The sequence below is a fragment of the Loxodonta africana genome, chromosome 4, assembly GCF_030014295.1.
Source record: "Loxodonta africana isolate mLoxAfr1 chromosome 4, mLoxAfr1.hap2, whole genome shotgun sequence".
In the NCBI taxonomy this organism is placed as follows: Eukaryota; Metazoa; Chordata; class Mammalia; order Proboscidea; family Elephantidae; genus Loxodonta; species Loxodonta africana.
The window spans coordinates 183,609,123-183,630,254 of record NC_087345.1 but is presented as its reverse complement, the minus strand read 5'-3'; positions in this window follow the sequence as shown (position 1 = coordinate 183,630,254).

The following is a 21,132-nucleotide window of genomic DNA, read 5'->3' as shown; positions in this document are numbered from 1 at the left end:
TATCATTCCTCTTATTCAGCAGGAAACCCTGGTGACATAGTGGTTAAGTGCTATGGCTGCTAACCAAAGGGTCAGCAGTTTGAATCCACCAGGCACTACTCGGAAACTCTATGGGGTGTTCTACTCCATCCTACAGGGTTGCTATGAGTTGGAATCGACTCGATGGCACTGAGTTTGGTTTTTTGGTTTTCTCATTCAACATTTTGCTAGGGGTCCTAGCCAGAGCAATTAGGCTAGAAAAAGACATAAAGGCCATTCAAATTGGTAAGAAAGAAGTAAAAGTATCTCTATTTGCAGATGATACAATCTTATACACAGAAAACCCTAAAGAATCCACAAGAAAATTACTGGAACTAATAGAAGAGTTCACCAAAACATGAGAATACAAGGTGGACATATTTGCAAAAAAAAGAAACAAGACCCATACCTCACGCCATGCACAAAAACTAACTCAAAATGGATAAAAGACCTAAATATAAAACCTAAAATGATACAGATCATAGAAGAAAAAATAGGGACAACGTTAGGAGCCCTAATACATGGCAGAAACAGAATAAAAGCCATAACTAACAATGCACAAACACCAGAAGAGAAACTAGATAACTGGGAGCTCCTAAAAATCAAACACTTATGCTCATCCAAAGACTTCACCGAAAGAGTAAAAAGACAACCTACAGACTGGAAAATAGTTTTTGGCTACAACAAATCTGATCAGGGCCTTATCTGTAAAATCTATAAGATACTGCAAAATCTCAACAACAAAAAGACAAATAACCCAATTCAGAAATGGACAAAGGATATGAACAAGCACTTCAGCAAAGAAGATACTACAGGTGGCTAACAGATACATGAGGAAATGTTCACGATCATTAGCCACTAGAAAAATGCAAATCAAAACTACAATGAGATACCATCTCACCCCAACGAGTCTGGCATTAATCCAAAAAACACAAAATAATAAATGTTGGAGAGGTTGTGGAGAGATTGGAACACTTATAAACAGCTGGTGGGAATGTAAAATGGTACAACTATTTTGGAAATTGATTTGGCCCTTCCTTAAAAAGCTGGAAATAGAAGTATCGTACCATCCAGCAATCCCACTCCTTGGAATATATCCTGGAGAAATAAGAGCCATTACACAAAGAGATACACACACACCTATGTTCACTGCAATACTGTTCACAATAGCAAAAAGATGGAAACAACCTATGTGCTCTATAACCAATGAATGGATAAATAAATTATGGTATATTCACACAATGGAATACTAAGCAACGATAAAGAACAGCGATGAATCCGTGAAACATCTCACAACATGCATAAATCAGGAGGGCATTATGTTGAGTGAAATTATTCCGTCACAAAAAGGACAAATATTGTATGAGACCACTATTATAAGAATGCAAGAAAAGGTTTGAACATAGAAGGAAACACTGTTTGATGGTTACGAAGGTGAGGAGGGAGGGAGAGGGGAATTCACTAACTAGACAGTAGACAAGAACTATCTTGGGTGAAGGGAAGGATGACACACAATACAAGGGAAGTCAGCACAATTGGACTAAACCAAAGGCTAAGAAGTTTCCTGAATATGACTAAATACTTCGAGGGACAGAGTAGCAAGGGAGAAGATGGTCTGGGGACCATGGTTTCCGGGGACATCTAGGTCAATTGGCATAACAGAGTGCATTAAGAAAATGTTCTGCATCCCACTTTGGTGAGTGGTGTCTGGGGTCTAAAAGCTATCAAGTGGCCATTTAAGATGCATCAATTGGTCCCAACCCGCCTAGGGCAAAGGTGGATGAAGAACACCAAAGATACAAGGAAAATACAAGCCCAAAAGACAGAAAGGGCCATACAAATCAGATTCCATCAGCCTGAGACCAGAAGAACTAGATTGTGCCCAGCTATTGACAATGGCTGCCCTGACAGGGAACACAACAGAGAGTCCCTGATGGAGCAGGAGAGAAGTAGGGTGCAGAACTCAAAATCTAGTAAAAAGACCAGACTTAATGGTCTGACTAAGACCGCGGGACCATGGAAGACATGTTAGCCCAAAACTAAAACCATTCCCAAAGCCAACTCTTCTGACAAAGATTAGACTGGACTATAAGACATAAAATGATACCAGTGAAGAGTGTGCTTCTTAGCTCAAGTAGATACATGAGACTAAATGGGCAGCTTCTGTCTGGAGGCGAGATGAAAATGGACAGAAGCCAGTTAAATGGACACAAGAAATGCAGAGTGGAAAGGAGGAGTGTGCTGTCACATTATAGGGAGAGCAACTAGGGTCACATAATGATGTATAAATTTTTGTATGAGAAACTCACTTGAACTGTAAACTCACTTAAAGCGAATAAAAAAAGAAAGAGGGCCATTTTCAAGCTTGTTTTAGCAAAATCTTTTTTTCAAATGAAATTTTTCATGGTATTTCAATATACACTACAGATATTGTAGTACAATACAATACAATATATGCTACCTCTTTGCCCAGATGGTGTAGTGGTTAAGAGTTTGGCTGCTAACTGAAAGGTTAGCAGTTTGCATCCACCAGCCGGTCCTCGGAAACCATATGACGTAGTTCTACCCTGTCCTATAGGGTCGCCATGAGTTGAAATCGGCTTGGAGGCAATGGGTTTGGATTTTTTTGATCTCAGGTAGAAGCTAAGTTAGAGTTCATACTCCATTCCCATTCTCTTAAAGGCCTCTTGAGACACCGCTGATAAATTCAGGGTTCCGTGAACCATGGTTCAGAGCTCTCCTGGGCAGGGCACAGTGCCAAGCTGGGGGTCAGAAGTCCCAGCTGGCAGTTCCAGACCTGCAAATAACTATTTACATGATTTTAAAAAGCTGTAACATTACATTGATGAACCACAAGATATCTAAGGTCTCATCCAACTCTCTAATTTTATAAAGCTTTGAGCCTATTTGTCTCGGGAAAACAATGTTAGTATGTGCTTTAAAATTACCAAATATGAATCTGAAATATTACAATGAGAATATAAAAAAAAAATCAAATCATCCCCTTCAATTTGGAAATATGTTTCGAAGATATCTAATGATAGAGGAGCAGCTAGGCTTCACCTTTATGCCCCTCAGCCTAATGCCTTGTTACTTACTGAGCACACAGTAAGTATGCTGAATGAATGGATATATGTATAAATGAAGAGACAGAAGAAGACTTCATCCAAATCCAATTTCGAAATACAGCTTACCTAAGGAGAATGAGGAAACCCTGGTGGCGTAGTGGTTAAGTGCTATGGCTGCTAACCCAAAGGTTGGCAGTTCAAATCCATCAGGTGCTCCTTGGAAACTGTATGGGGCAGTTCTACTCTGTCGTATAGGGTCGCTATGAGTTGGAATCAGCTGGATGGCAACTGTTTGTTTTTAAGGAGAATGATTTCAAAATGGCTGCTCATTTAATACAAGGTCGGCAAGCAAAAGAAATACTGTTCTGTTGTTTGTTTTTCAGCTCCTGCAATTGAAGAATGCAGCATTTTTATCCTAGACCATTTTTCCAACAAGGCGAAAGTACTTTCTGTTGGAAGGTAAATTCTCCATAAGCCTCTGACATTGCTCACCTGTCTTTGGAGTAGAGGCACTCCCTGCCTTGGTTCTGGACCATTTTTCCTGGGATGTTTTAGGGAACTGCCTTGGAAGAGAGAGGCATTGTGTCCTCTGGAGCAAAGGGCAGGCATGCTTACTATGTGCTATAAAAGGCAGCCTCTCCCTCTCTCTTCTCAGCTTCCTCTCCTGAAACGTAATCCCCTTCATGTGCAAATGTCACCTGGCCCTCCTTGAGTCACCCATGTGGAATTTTGGGGGAGAAGAAGTAAAATTATTGATTACCTGGCCATTTCTATGACTTCAGTAATAAAGCCTTTTTTTGTCTCTGACCTAGAGGGCTCATGTCTTTTGCCAGCATCCATGAAAGCGTGGCATGCTAACTGGTAAGTTTACAAATGGGATAAAATCTCAGCCCTTTCACAGTTTTGAAATTCTATGATCATAAGCTTGTCAAATACATTGTGTGGTCGTGTTGCAATACATCTGCACATTCCCCTCAAAAGGTGACTCGCTTCTAATGAATAGAAAATGGCAGAAGGGATGGTGCATGACTTCCAAGACTAAATAATAAAAGACCTTAGTGCATCATCCTTTCTCACTCTTAAATCCCTCTCTCTGAGGCAAGTCGGCTGCCATGTTGTAAGGACACTCAACCACGAGGGAGCCATCTTCTAAGAGAATTCTCCAGTGCCAGGGAAGCTTTCAGTTGTCTGCAGCCTCAGCAGACGTCTGGACTGCCACCTAGTAAGAGACTAAGCCAGAACCCCACACTTAAGCCATTACCAAATTCCCTAGCCAAAAAAACTGTAAGATAACAAATGTTTAAGGTTATTGTAAGTTACTAAGTTTTGAGGTAATTGTAGACAGCAGTAGATTATTAATGCAAATTTTGAAAAACATAATGCTGCAATAAACCCATTTTCCTAGAGGACTGTTGAAATATAATCATCATAAACCCATAATTACCCACGTAACACAATTAGAAACATAAACGTAATTTATTTTTAAGCACGATCTTAGGCATTTAGTATACAATCACAATGCCTCCTTTATGGACATGCCACCAGAGCCAGAGGGAAAAACAGCAAAGGACACAATGAACCATTCTGTGGATTTGTTCAAATAACCACTATCTGCCAGTGTTGCCAGTACGATGTGGCAAAACAAGCAGGGGCAGCCCGTAGCTCGGGGTTCTTACATGAGCAATTAGACGGTGATGAGAGCAAATAAACAAAATCCGAAAATTTAGCCATAGAATCAGAAAGTCCTGAGTTTAAATTCTGATTCTTACTTTTACTAGCATGTGACCATGGCCAAGTGGTTGGACCTCTCTGATTCTTAGCTGACTTATCAGTAAAAAATATATTAAAAAAAAAAAAAGCTGCCTTCGCGTCACCTCCAACTCATGGCGACCCCAAGTGTGTCAGAGTAGAACTGCGCTCCATAGAGTTTTTGATGACTGATTTTTCAAAAGTAGATCACCAGGCCTTTCCTCTAAGGCACGTCTGGGTGGGTTAGAACCTCCAACCTTTCCATCTAAAAATAAGAGTGCGAATGTTAACCGTTTGTACCACCCAGGATCAATGATGATAATAACATCTAGTTCTCTGAGTCATTTTAACAATTTAACGAGACACACAATAATAGCATTTGCTATGTACCAAGCATTGTGTAAAGGGCTTCACAGCCATAATCTATCTTAACATATTTAAGCCACTTGGAATTGTGCCTGGCACATGGTACGTAACCAGTAAATCTCAGCTCCCATCTTCTTCCAACATAGGAGATTTATTCACGATCATGTATCCATGATCTTGGCTTTCTGTGCCTTAATATAAAATCGTTTGCTGCTTCCCCTCTTGTGATTATTGTAAAAAAAAAAAAAAAAATGTAGCTGCACTCTACCTAGAAGAAAATAATTTATCCTTCCTGATTACAAAGAATAAATATTAAAATGAATCATATTAATGAATATTTAGACATTATTGTTAATTCAGAGTGACTAGATAAAGTGGCTTTACTTTGGTAATAGAGGAAACATGCTCAAAGAGGGGAAGGGCACTTTATTTCCATTCTGAGCACCACTAAACAACTCAACCCAAAAAAAACCAAACCCAGTGCCGTTGAGTTGATTCTGACTCATAGCAACCCTGTGCAACTCAGGCCTCCCATTATCTCTGGGCTCTCAAAAGTTTCGTGCACGCACCCCAAAGGCTGCACAGAAACAGTCCATTCGAATACAAGAAGGAAACATTAGAACTTCACTTACATTCATTTTTATCTGATTCATTTTTTTAATTGCATACCTTTTAGAATGTTCACAACGTTGCGTATCTATAATGTACAGATCAATAAATACAGATGTCTTTGGCTGTTTATGCTCAAAAAGGTTTTGCTGATGGCACGTGTCCCCCAAAATATTTGGAGACCTTTAGTTTAGATCATCGTTAAACTCAGTTGCAACTGACCTTCAGCATTTATGTGAATTGAGACGAGTTATCACCCAACGTAAAACAAGCTTATTTCACAAAAACACAGATTAAGAAAGTGGCTGCATTTAAGGACTATTTCAAAATTCTAGGTGAGCCAACCCTGCTTGCTTCCTTTCAGATAAGATATTTCTATGTAAATGGTCAGTCATGAGATATGAAGTCACAGGGAGCAATAGCCAAGAGAAAGCTGTCCCCAAACCAAAGACTAACGTTCAGAACATTACTTGCTCTGTGGTTTAGAATAGTTCCAATCTTTGCCGTTCGTTGGAAAGTCGTCTCTGCACTTTCTGGCGGAGCACTGCAGCAGGAGCCAAGACTGCTTATGCTTCTCTTCGTTGTTGGTTGCCGTCGAGTCAGCTCCTACTTATGGTGACCCGTGTATCACAGGAGGAAATGTTGCCCTATCCTGTGTCATCTTCACTATTCTTGATATGCTAGAGCCCCTTGTTGCATCCACTGTGTATTTTGTGTGCCTCCCAACCTTTTAAGTAGATCACTAGGCGTTTCTTCCTTGTCTGTCTTAGGAAATGTTACTGAAACTTGTTGGCTCTGGGTGACCCTGTTGGTATTTGAAATACCAGTGGCATAGCTTCCAGCATCATAGCAACATGCAAGCCACCGCAGAAGTATAAAACTGACAGACGGGTAGTGGTGAGTACACTTAGCCTTTAAAACATGTCACTTATCTCTGAGATAAATTATGAGCAACAGCACAGTAAACACCATGAGAAACAGTATCATTGGTTAATTTATATGAAGACACTTATTTCCACTGAACTACAGACAGGTATTAACAGATAGAGCCCATATTATCAAAACGTTGAACGAGGTTTTAGGAAAAAATAATTTTGAATAAATGATAACTTGCTGTTCGTCTTCAAAGTAGTATGTTGTTGTTGTTGTTGTGAGGTGCATCGAGTCTGTTCCGACTCATAGCGACCCTATGCACAACAGAATGAAACCCTGCCCGGTCCTGCGCCGTCCTTACAATCGTTATTATACTTGAGCTCATTGCTGCAGCCACTGTGTCAATCCACCTCGTTGAGGGTCTTCCTCTTTTCTGCTGACCCTGTACTCTGCCAAGCATGATGTCCTTCTCCAGGGACTGATCCCTCCTCATAACATGTCCAAAGTATGTAAGACGCAGTCTCACCATCCTTGCCTCTAAGGAGCATTCTGGTTGCACTTCTTCCAAGACAGATTTGTTCATTCTTTGGCAGTCCATGGTATATTCAATATTCTTCGCCAACACCACAATTCAAAGGCGTCAACTCTTCCTCAGTCTTCCTTATTCATTGTCCAGCTTTCACATGCATATGATGTGATTGAAAATTCCATGGCTTGCGTCAGGCGCACCTTAGTCTTCAGGGTGACATCTTTGCTCTTCAACACTTTGAAGAGGTCCTTTGCAGCAGATTTGCCCAATGCAATGCCTCTTTTGATTTCTTGACTGCTGCTTCCATGGCTGTTGATTGTGGATCCAAGTAAAATGAAATCCTTGACAACTTCAATCTTTTCTCCATTTATCATGATGTTGCTCATTGGTCCATTTGTGAGGATTTTTGTTTTCTTTATGTTGAGGTGCAATCCATACTGAAGGCTGTGGTCTTTGATCTTCATTAGTAAGTGCTTCAAGTCCTCTTCACTTTCAGCAAGCAAAATAGTATAGGATATCTCAAACAAAATGTTAATATGTTGGCTTTTATTTACCTGAAGATCTAGAAGCAAATTAAACAAGTTGTCATTTTATCAAATCTCTGTCCAATCCTTCCAATGTCCATTTTTAAGTATAATATCAACCTTTCTATCTATATTTTAATTACCGCAATAACACATTAGAATTGTTGTTATTGTTAGCTGCCATTGACATGGTCCCTGATTCATGGTGACCCCATACACAACTAAAGAAAACACCACTTGGTCCTATGCCATCCCCATGATTGGTTGCAGATGAGTTCCTTTAGTTCCATAGGATTTTCTTTGGCTGATTTTCAGACACAGATCACCAGGCTTTTCTTCCTAGTCTTAGTCTGGAAGCTCCACTGAGACCTGTTCAACATCGTAATAACATACACTGGCTTATGGGTGGTGACTGCACATGAGGGGCATTGGCCAGGGACCAAACTCGGATCTCTAGCAAGGAAGGCAGAAACTACTCACGGGCCATTTTTAATGCAATAAATTAAGTTATAAAACTGCTATCCTTGATGAGCACACTGGCCTAGATAAAGCTCCTCCGTTGTTATTGCTGCTGAAAGAAATATGTACAATTTTATCAAAAATACATATTGCTGCATGCCAGCCACAGATTGCCATCACAAGTCTCAATTGGCCGTAGCAAATCAGGGAGTTTAAGTAACAGGGAATTCTTTGCAGCATATTTCACAATTACAGAACATCCAAGAAGAAATCTTGCAAAGCCTTAGAGACCACTAATTATTTTTAGTGGCACACTGCAACTTTTAAAGTTTCAGAGTGTGAATTAAATTTCCATCCTGGTTTTACGCCGTTCCCTTGCCTCACTGTCCTTGGCATTTTGACTTATGTTTTGGGATTTCCTCAGATGAAAATGAAAACTCTGATGATGTTTCCTATACAGTAAAATTAGAGTTGAATGAGCTGTTGAAAGGATAATATAGACTACTCTGTGTCATTGCAAACAGGAGCAAGCGATTATGCCCTCTGACAGAAAACTTAAAAAAAACTCTCAAAAACAGGTCAAAATTATATTTAAAGAAAATCCAAGTCAATTATTAAATAAAACTTTTTCACATTACTTGGGATTGAATAGTAGAAAATGTAATAAAAGAAAATACTATGAGTTTTAATAAGCTGTACAAGTGGAAATGTTTTCATCTTTATAAACAAATCCAATTTTCTTCAATGATTTTAAACAACGTTTTTACCGTGGGCATAAAGCAATAAGTATGTTTGTGTTATTTCTCGCATGTTACTTTTACATTTTTACACCAATTTTAGAGTGATTATGGAAGTAACAAAATAAATTTTATGTTTTTACTTTTCTAATGTTATTGTTTAAATTGGCATAAAAAGAGAGTAAATGTCCGTCCTGCTGGAAATGTTAAGCACCATAAATGACCTTATCGTCTTCCACAAAATGAAGCATGTTCCCTTCCCAGTCCCATCTCCTGGAACTCCTCCTCGACTTACGCTTCTGCCCAGCCCAGGTCTCTTCCCCAGCACAGATCAGAATCCATGAGGTCGGCCCCTTGCCAGCTCAGAGGTTTCGCCTAAGCTCTTGTCCCTCACTTTCCTGTGCTTGGTGTTCCTCCTCTTGGCCTGTACACAGCCCTCAGATATTTCTTTCACGCTTCCACCCATGGGACTCTTCTGGGCTGCCACCCTCCTCATTTCTCTGCTGTTGTCTGAATTCTAATAGCATTTATTGTTTAAAGTGTTCTTTGTACTTTCAGTCAATGAATGATTTGCCTCAAGGGTTATTAGTAAGAGTTTGTGTGGATAGCTCACTAAATACCACGTGAAACTTGCTAAGACCAGCCTTGTGAGTCCCTCCGAGCCTAGTAAAGCCTATGAGTCTAGAAGACTCCTCCCAAGGCCTGCTGAGTGAATCTATGCTCTTATAGTCTTTATGGATCAGTACATATTTTAGATAGTAAAATGGGCTAGGAAACATGTCCTGACAAGGCTCACTCTTTGAAAATCGCAGCTTGTTTTTGTTTGTACCCTTTGGGGCTGCACAATTCCTCTTTCTTGTGTTTCCTGTGTTTCCGCTCATCCACTTTTCCCAGGATGACAACAGCTGAAATCATGGCCTTTTACCATCATTTTCATCTCCTTGAGTCAATAGAGTGATGAGGGTGTTTCTTTCTTTGCTTTCATATTTAAATCTAAAAGCCTATTTTCTGGCCAGGCTAGCAAGTTGAAGTCTAGGTTTGAAGTGAGAAGGACGGTTTCTATTTCCCATTCTTCCTCAGAGTCAACACGTTAAGTAGAATTAAATAAAGTCCTTTTTTTTTTTTTTTAAATTCTTTCTTTTATCTAAGAGTTAATGAGTTCACCTGGGTTTAAGGAGATTTGTAATGGATTTTTAAATCCTTACTATTATTATTTTTATTATAATGTTGCATTATTAATACCCAAACTAAAAATCTCAATATGCAAAACGAAGTTTTAAGTTCCACTGGCTTTTTAGAAGTACATTATAGAGCCAGTCTATTACGAAAATAAACTCTGTTTATAGTCATCATCTCAAAAGATCTGAAAAATAAGGCACTTGCAAGCCATTCTCAAAAATAAATTTGTAAAATATACTAAAATCCCAGCATAATAAGTGCTCCTTAGGGGATAGGGACAAATTGTATTAATATTGTATGTCCAAAACTAAAGAACTGGAGATGGAAATGACCAATACCCAGTGCTGCTAATACGGAGCATTGGAGCACACAGCACCTGCACAAGTTACCATAAATTATCAGGCTGAAGGGGACACTAGCCCTTGCAAGTGAAGGGTCAGCTGACTGCCACTTGCTGACGTTTCTCACAAGTGAGAAAGTGCCGAATCATCACGGAAGACTTCCCTGCAGTGCCATTAAATGCAGAGCAAGTGCACTTTCATCAGCAAGAAAAAAAAAAAAAAAAAAACCTATGGGCTCCTCTTGGCAGCAATGGCAGTGAAAAAACAGAGAAAGGGCAAGGAAGAATTGGGAAATCCTGTACTGCGGAACTGTACTAATAGTGAAAACGGAATCAATGCAGGGAACCGTTCTCAACGAGAGCTAAGCCCAGCACTCAGGGGGCGTGAAGAGTGCAGTTCCTTCGCTCCTGGGTGCATGGCAGCAGTTATGCTCAAGCCTCAACGTTGACAGCTGAGCATGAGACGCTTAAGCAGGAGTGGAGAAATCTCTGGATTTACTGTAAGTCCTGTGACACTAGCAGTGGACTCAGTGAGCTCAAATGACTAGCATACAATTGAACCGAAGATAACGTGATCTGTGACTCACACTGCGGCCCAAAGTGCTTGTGGCGGTGTGGTGAATGAATTCCATCTCCATTAAGTGAAATTTAATGCCTCATAGCAGATGTGGGCACATGCTATACAGAACAAGTGCTTTGAGAAGACAGTATCAAGACTACTGTTACAAATAAATAAATAAAAATAGGCATATGAGAATTCTTGCATTCAGCAGGGTTTCCCCTGCAATAATAACCAAGTCCTGGGCGTGCGCAGGTGCCCTAGAGTCTATCTGCACGCATAAAGGGCTGCAATGCACTTACTCGGTTTTTACTTTACTTTTTTAATTGAGTAGGTAAGGCAGTCACATGGTTTAAAACTCAAGAGATTTAATGAGAAGTCTCCTCTCTCAAAGTCCCCCAATCACTTAAGGAATTCCTCTTTTGAAAATGTTTTCAGACTGAATTCATTAACAAGATGGTCAGGCTCAGGACTTTAGACTTAAACTTTGGATTTTTTTCTTTTTTTCATAGAGTCAATATTACCCAGATTAATCACCAGCTAAAACTAAGAAGAGTCCAAAGACTGTGTCTCAGAGATAATTAATTCAAAGACCCTGAAGTTGGAAAGACCTTGAAGGCCACCGAAAAGGAGAATTCCAACCTGTTTTGAGCAAGGAGACATCACTGGCCTAGGATTTAAATGTTCTGGAATTTTCTTAACAGGTTCATGATTCAGGGAAAATCTGTCATAAGATGTATACATTTAGCCTTTGACTAACAATGTCATTTATTCAATCAATAATTGTAACTGTTATTTTATTACCCAGTAGATAGAACTAGCTGTCAACATTGAGGCTTGAGCATAATTGCTGCCATACACCCAGGAACGAAGGAAATGCAGGCGCCTTCATCCCCATGAGTGCTGGGCTTAGCTCTCCTTGAGGAAGTTTCCCTGCATTTATTCCGTTTTCACTATTAATACATTTTCGCAGTACAGGATTTCCCAATTCTTCCTTGCCCTTTCTCCATTTTCACTGCCACTGCCTGTATGTCTGTGGTTCCATACGGCTATAACAGAGTTTAGAAATGAAAAATGGGATGCAACCGGACACTGTGAACACCACTTCCTGCAGGCAACACGTGTATCTCATGCCTCTTGTATACAAAGCAATTGTGCTGCCAGGCTTACAATGTACAGTACATACATAACCTATAACACTTATGTCTTCATAGTCATAATAAACACTTATGCTACTGGCTAATGTATGTGCTATACTGTCCTTTCTGTCATTTTGTGTGTGTGTGTGTGTGTGTGTGTGTGTGCTTTAGGTAAAAGTTTATAGCTCAAGTTAATTTCATTTCCAAAAATGTATGCACATGTTGTTTTTTAACATTGGTTGCAGTTCCTACAATGTGATAGCATGATCCCCTTTCCACACTGGATTCCCTGTGTCCATTCCTCCAGTTCCTGGGCCTTCTCACCTCTTCTCCTACTTTTGGATTGAACTACAAAGCATGTTCCTCATGTGTGTTATTTTTTGTTTTATACTCCTGTCTAATCTTTGTCTGAAAAACAGACTTCAGGAATGGTTTCAGTTCTAGGTTAGCAGAGAGTCCCGGGGCCATAGTTTTGGGAGTTCCTCCAATCTCTATCAGACCATTAAGTCTGTTTTTTTTTTTTTTACGTGAATTTGAATTCTCTTCTTTATTTTTCTGTCTGTCCAGGACTCTCTGGTAATGTAGAACATTTTCTTTATAAACTTTGTTTTGCCAATTGACCTACATGTTCCTTGAGACTATTGTCCATAGGCCTCAGCCCCAACTACTTGGTCCCTCTAAGTGTCAGGGTTATCATTGGTGGTAGCTGGACACCACCTAGTTCTTTCGGTCTCAGGCTGGTGGAGTCTCTGGCTCATGTGGTCCTTTAGTCTTTTGGGCTAGTATTTTCATTGTGTCTTTGATTTTCTTCATTCTCCTTTGTTCTAATAGATGTATCTTAGACGGCCACTTGCAGGCTTTTAAGACTCCACACACTACTCACCAAAGTGGGATGTAGAACATTTTCTTTATAAACTTTGTTATGCCAATTGACCTAGATGTTCCCTGTGACTCTGGTCCCTAGGCCTCAGCCCCAGCTACTTGGTCGCTCTAAGTCTTTGAATGTGTCTAGGAGACTTCTCTGCTTTTGTTTTGGTCCAGTTGTGCTGACTTCCCCTCTGTCGTTACTTTAAAGTGAACTTTCCCTACTTACAAATTAAACGTGTACTGTATTAACAGTGTATGCTTTGACTCGTAGGCAGCAGCAGCCCATCTCGTGTATCATGCGTCTCTGGAGTGTGGTAGAATTATCCTTCTGTTTAATTTTCTTTCAAAAATATTAACCTGAAATGCATCATGGCTCCCAAATGTAGCAAAACCAGTGCTAGTGGTAGCAGCAGCAAGAAGCAAAGGAGAAGTATGGAGCTGGAAGTGAAACAAAGGATATCCCATATAGCTTTGCTAAGTATGTAATATGGTTTTGACACAATGTCCAAATCACATAACGTCCTTTTACACAGACTGTATCGTGGACTTTAAGTGACGCATGGTTGTACTGATTGTTTTGGATGATTGTTTTGATTCTTCAAATAAAAGTCAAAATTACTCTGTGACTTCTAAATGCTCAGGAGAAATGAAGTCCTAAGACAATTATTCAGATAATTTACATTAAAACATAATTTTAACCTGAATTGTTTGCTTTTTCACAGTTTGTGATAGTGGAAAAATTGTGGCAAATATCCACTTGAATAAATTTGTAAAGTTGTGCCCTTATTTGTGCCCAACATGAGAAGTATATTGTTGTTACTGTGTGCCATTGTGTTGGTTTCAACTCATAGAGGCCCTACAGGACAGAGTGGAACTTCCTCATGGTGTTTCCAAGGAGCAGATGGTGGATTCAAACTGCCAACATTTTGGTTAGCAGCCTGAGCTCTTAAACACTGTGCCACCAGGGCTCCATGAGAAATATAGTGGTTTGTTTATTTATATGCTTAATTATCTTTTCTCTTTTCTGTATTCAAACCCCAAGAAGGAAAAAAATCATACTTAAAGTCTCTATGAGTCAGAATTGACTTGACAGTAACGGGGTTTTTAAGGATCACTTAGAGCTCTGGTGGCGAAGCGGTCAATAGCTTAGCTGCTAACCAAAAGGTCAGCAGTTTAAACTCACCAGCTGCATCTTGGAAACCCTGTAGGGCAGTTCTGCCTCTCCTATAGGGTCACTATGAGTTGGAATCAACTCAACAGCAATGAGTTTGGTTTGGTTTTTGGTTTAAGGATCATCTGAAAATTTTTTTTTAAACTTAATATCAAGAGAACCAGAAATCTCCATACACATATATATGTATAACATGTATGTTGCTGTTCTTGTGGGCCGTGGAGTCGATTCCAACTCATAGTGACCTTATAGGACAGAGTAGAACTGCTCCATAGAGTCCCCAAGGCTGTAGTCTTTCTGGAAGCAGACTGCCACATCTTTCTCTCACAGACCAGCTGTTGGGTTGGAACCACTGATTTTTTGGTTAGCAGCCGAACACTAAACAACTGCACCACCAGTCTCCTTATATTACGTATACATATATATTATTATGCTTATATAGTTATTATAATATATTGTATAATATGTATATATTACAACTATATATACATATATATATATAAAAAAAAAAAAAAAAACACCAAACCCATTGCTGTGAGTCAGTTCCTACTCTTAGCAACCCTATAGGACAGGGTAGAACTGCCCCATAGGGCTTCCACGGAGTAGCTGGTGGACTGCAACTGCTGACCTTTTGGTTAGCAGCCATAGCTCATTGTAGCTCTTAACCACTGCATGTATGTATACCTATATATAAATACATACATACATGCACTTCGTATATTTCTCTTTTTAACATAAGATCAGGTATCCATCTTAAGTGGCTTGTAGAAAGGCCATATACAAATGTATAAGCTTTTGATGCTTAAAAAAATACTCAATTACGTGTGTTTAAATTATTAAATTAACTTTATTTCTGCTATAAATTCTTAGCAAAATTGGAGAGAATTTTGTTCCTGCTATCTGAACTACCTTATGTTGTGAAACTTTTCAAAACATATGAGAAAACTGGAAGTAACGTTAAAGGCTATCTTGATCTCTGCAACTTTATTTGCCAGATGCCTTGGAGTTAGAGCCAGGCTCAAATTCAGATTCTGATACTTTCAGTACAGTATTCAATAGGTCTCTTAATCTCTCTGAGCTTCAGTTTATTTGTCAGTAAAATGAAAATAACAACACTGACTTTAGTATGGGAGCCCTGGTAGCATAGTGGGTAAGAGCTTGGGTTGCTAGCCAAAATGTTAGTGGTTCAATCCACCAGCCGCTCCCTGGAAACCCTGTGGTGGAGTTCTACTCTGTCCTGCAGAGCCGCTATGAGTTGGAATTGAGTCGATGGCAATGGGTTTGGTTTTTTCGGTTTATCTTAGTGTGAGGATTGGATTAAATTCGGTAACGGAATTAAACAGAATAATGAAATTAAATTAAAATGAGAATAATAATGTCTATGTTAGTGTGAGAATTAAATTAGATAATGAATGTGAAATGCCTGACCTTAACAGTTGCTGAAAAAAAGAGATAAATTACAAAATGTTATTGAAGGGAACTTTTCATAATGAACTGCAACACAACAGAGTTGGGAATTTCATATTTTCTGACCAGTCATTTGCATCAGTCAGCATGGTCTAGGTTATGTTTCAGTAACAATGAACTGTAACTTTGTGAACATGCACAACAAAATGTTAGTTTTCACTCTCTCTATATGTCCAACATATGGACTTTGTAGTCACTTCCACAGACACAGAGGGAGGGTATTATAAGGGAAACCTCTTAAACTTCTACTAGAAGTGATATGTTTCTTATTTCATTGACAGAGTAAATTGACTACTACTGAATTCAGGAAGTGGATATATACAGCTCTTCTACGTTTATAAAAGAAGAGAACCAGAAATATCTGGTGAATAGCACAAACGAGTTCTCCCTCACTCTAGCCCGTTTGTTTCTGCAGTCCTACTCAAGCACTACTCCTCTCTACGCTCTGCTTGTACTGTCTAGGGTCCTTCTTGATAGTCTTCTAGATCATGGATTCCTGACTCCTTACCTCTTATTCTAATTATTTTCACCTCCTTCAGTTGTTAATGACTCTCATGACACTTTCCCATGCATCCTATAGAGATTTTTGTAGTTTGGCTTTCCCCTAGGTCTCCTACCCTTCAGATATCATTTCTAATTGGTTTTAATCCTTCATTACTTGAGGTATGCCTCCTCACTGGAATCCATAGTTATTCATTCCTCCCTAGGGAAAACATCCGCCAGAACATGGAACATGACAGGTATTTTGCAAAACCCAAAGCGCAGGATCTGTTTGCATGAGTAAAAAAATGAAACATTGCCTAGAAAAGTTGAATTTCTGAAGTTTGGGGAAGTATTTAACACAATGGCTTAAAATGAGTCATGGGCTTCTGAGGAAAGATGTGGTAAGAGGGTTAAAAATACATATTATCCCCAACCACCTGAAATATCATTAACTATTAGTAAGTGGTTTTATTTTTAAACCAAAAGAATAAAGAAACTACAAGAGATTTTTGGAAGATAGGGAGTAGATGGAAATTACTGTCCAACTTAGAAGACACAGGTTTGTTGCTGCGGATTAGCTATGTGAAACCACTCTTAATTCACTGTAGAGATTGGAAAATTAAATAGCAGCCTCTTTTGCAACTAAGCATGGACATGGACACAGTTCTGGATTGTGGAAGGTAGGAAAATTTTCCTAGAAGCAGTCTACTTTCCAAATAGATTTAAAAAACAAACAAAATCTTCTTCATTAGAAACCTTTCGGCTCTTACACCTTTTTTTTTTTTTTTTCCCTAAACTTAACTTGAAAAAAATGCCTGAGGGAGCAGCAGCCATTTTAGAGCAAAAACTAAGAGAATTAAAGGTGTGAGGCAAGGATGATGTATCAAAGAAGAAAACTGGAGCTTTGCTGTTACTGAGGTGCTCCACTAATTCTGAAAGCTCTTCTACTGCCCTTATTGTTATATGAGCTAAAAACAATCTTAACCAGGTCTAAAAGTGTCCGTTGTGCTCTCTGTTACTTGCAGCTGAACACAGTTCTAACTGCATTAAGACTCATGGTCATTCTTAAATAAAGTTGACATAGCAGAAGCTTTCAAATGACATGAAATAAGGCAATCAAAGGAAAATCTTTATAATGTCAATTACTTTTATCATTTTCAAATGCCAATTTTGTTTTGCTAAGGGATGAGACAGTTGCCAAAATTCTTCAGATAATTAAGCAATTTTTCTCTTCCAATTTGCTTCCAGGTATCTAGTCAATGTCTTCAGTTCAGTGGTGCTCATGCAAGTTATACTGACCAATGAGGTTTTAATTTACCTTTCTTCACTGGGATGTTGTAGTTTAATGAAATGGTTGCAGGAAATATTTATTAAATATATATTAATAATATATTTATTAATAATAAATATACATGACTTAATGAAATATATATATGCAAAATTTACATAGAATCAGTATCACTGATAATAAAGTTCTGAACTTTAGTATCAAATCAGTACAAACAGTCCCAAATATAGTCTGAACTAAAAATGCTTTGACAGTTTAATAGAAAGGTAAGCCATGATTTAATTACCTATATCAAGCATTGTAAATTAAGCACATGGTCATTTTAGGTTAGGAATGTAAATGAAAATTCTCTTCAATTATCTTACAACATATGCATGCCTTCTAAAAGAAAAATTAAAAGGTGTTAATCTATTGTGATTTCTGTCCACATGTCCTTTATTTTCTGGTCAATTCTAGGGTATTGCAGTTAATTGAAAATTCTGTCATTATATTAAATAGTGTGGCCTGGAGCAGAGTTCAGCTTCTCTCTTTTAAATTTATTCCACCCAGAGTGAAAAATGGAGCACTCTTAAAGTAGGAAAAAAAAAAAAAAAATCATGTCTGGTTCAACAGTTTCTTTTTTACTAAGGAGAGATTAAATTATTAAAAAGGAGAATAGTATGAAGCACTCTGGTCAAGTATCAGAGAATTTAATGGGATTTGAATGCGCTCAATAAATACCCCCATGCAGGGAAAATTAAAGAGCCTTTTGTAGAATGTGGAAACCCTGGTGGCGTAGTGATTAAGTGCTAGACCTGTTAACCAAAAGGTTAGCAGTTCGAATCCACCAGACGCTCCTTGGAAACTCTATGGGGCAGTTCTACAGTGTTCTGTAGGGTCACTATGGGTCGGAATCGACTGGACGGCAATGAGTTTGTTTTTTTTTTTTTTTGTTTATGTAGAATGTGGAGTCCCGTGTTCTATCTATTTACATAAGTTGGAGGACAGAACTAAGATAATTACCTGGATGATCCTAGGAAAAAATAAACCAACTCTCTCACATCTCAAATACAGAATCATATACATAATTCTCTCAATTTTTCTTTCCCAATCCTGAATGAAATCAAGGTAAAAACAAACTATTCTATCACATCAGTTACCACTTAATTAATTATCTCTCAGACTAGTTAATCAATCAGTAAATATTCCTTTTTATAGTGTATGAAATATGCTTGGCTAGTACCTGAGAGAGGTACAAATTATAAAACCCAAGTCCTAATTGTAAGGAGCTATAATCAGGTTGAAAAGGTAAGACTTGAACACATGGTAAGAAAGCCAATGGCACCACAAGTAAAGGACAAGTGCCATATAAGTGGCGGGAAAAGCATTACAGGAGCTCAAAAGAGGAGTTCAGGAGTGAAAGAAGTCTTATGGCAAGGAGGCGGCAGGGAAAGAACTGGGCTTTCAAATAGGAGTCCAGGTAGCCTGGATTGCATGATGGATGAGGCCAGGCCTGTCTCTTTAAGGTTCATGAAGTCGAGCACCTCTACAAGCTACCACTTACCATCGGTAGTGATACCCTCAGAGTCAGATTTACACCACCAATTTTGTTAATGTGTACTTTCCAGGCCTTTGCTTTTAATTCAAAAAATTAAAAATTGCGAGAAAAAAAAAAAGATGAGGAGGTTAAAATCTCTCAGACTTCAGACACACACGTGCACTGAAACGCACACGCAGATCTGTGTCTCCCTTGTTCAGCAATGAAATGCTAGTGCAGAGGAGAGTCACTAGCTATATAAGTAAATACAATAATAGATGAAAGGGTAAATGAAATATGAACAGACTGAAAGAAATGGGAAAGATTTTTATTAGGAAAGCAATATTTTCAAAGAAGCATTTTAAGATTAATCTGGTCATAATGTGCAGAATTCATGATCAACTGAAGTGGGTAGAGGGTAGAGGGTGGTTTGAGGGAAACTAGCCTGATACGTTGTCATGTGCCATCAAGTCGATTCTGACTCATAGCAAACTCTAGGGTAGAGTTCAGCTGCCCCATAGGGTTTCCTAGGCTGAAATATTGACAGAAGCAGATCACCAAGTCTTTTCTCTCAAAGAATGGCTGGTGAGTTCGAACTCCTTGACCTTTTGGTTAGCAGCTGAACACTTAACCATTGTGCCACCAGGGCTCCTAACCCGACATAGTGAGGGCCCAAAACAGAATAGTAGCACACTATATGGGGCCCTGGTGGCACAGTGGTTAAGAGCTCACCTGCTTACCAAAGGTTGGCAGTTGGAATCCACCAGCTGCTCCTTGGAAACCTTATGGGGCAGTTCTACTCTGTCCTATAGGGTCACTACATGTCGGAATTGACTCGACACAATGAACAGTAGTAGCACACTATATGAATAGAATGGTGTGGACAGATCTGAAAGTTATTTGGAAGACAAAACTGAAAAAATCTTGTAAACCTTTGGAAGGCGAAAGTGGTAGGGGTCAGGATAGGCAAGAGAAAAAACCATTTTCGTCCACCATTTTCAAGTGTATGATCTAGCAGCATTAGTCAAACTCACAATATTGTGAAACCGTCACCACTGTTTGTTTCCAGAACTATTTTATCACTGCAGACAGAAATTCTCTACTCATTAAGCAACAGCTCTCCATTCCTCTCCTCTCCACAACCCACGGCAGCACTAATCTGCTTTCTATCTCTGTGCACTTGTGTAGTCTAGATAGTTCATATAAACGGGATCATGTAGTATTTATCCTTTTGTGTCTGTTTAAACTCACTCAGCATATGGTTTCAAGTTTCATCCATGTTATAGCATGTATTAGAACTTGATTCCTTTCATGGCAGAATAATATTAATCAAATTAAAATAATAAAATTAATCAAAGTAGAAAATTCCTCCAACCAATTGGAAATGTAAGTCCAAAATTTAGGAGAGACCATGCGTAGGCTTACTTATTTGGGCGTTATTCACGTAAAGTGATTGTTTTTGTTTGTTTTGTTTTCATTTTTTAAATAATACATCCCAACCAGTGTGTTAAAAGCTTATTAGCGTTATTTTAAGGTATTCACGGGTTTCCTTGTGCTTACTAATCTGTAGTGGGCAATTTCACCTGTTTTTCAGATCAGTGTACCTTATGTACTGCAAGCCCTTGCGTACCTTCCATACTGGTTAATCTGCCCCAGTGTGTGCCTTTTGTTTATCCATTCATCAGTCAATGGACACTTGGATTGTTTCTTCTTTCTAGCTATTTTGAATAATGCTGCAATGAATATCGGTGTACAAGTATCTGTTTGAGTCCCAGCTTTTGGTACTTTTGAGTATATACCCAGGAATGGAATTGCTGGATTATATGGTAATTCCATGTGTAACTTTTTGAGGAACCACCACAGTTTTCCAGGACGGTTACACCGTTTTATGTTCCCGCAAGCAATGAATATGGGGTCCAATCTTTCCACGTTTTTGTCAACGCTTGTTATTTTATTAATTTTTTTAATAATAATTATCCTAACCTGGGAGTAAAGAGCCCTGGTGGTACAGTGGTTAAGCACTCAGCTGCTAACTGAAGAAAAGATTGCCAGTTCGATCCCAAGGGAGAAAGTTGTGGCAGCCTGCTTCCATAAAGATTACAACCTTCAAAACCCTATGGGGCAGTTCTACTCTGTCTGATATGGTCACTATGAGTTAGAATCGACTTGACAGCAATAGGTTGTAATATGG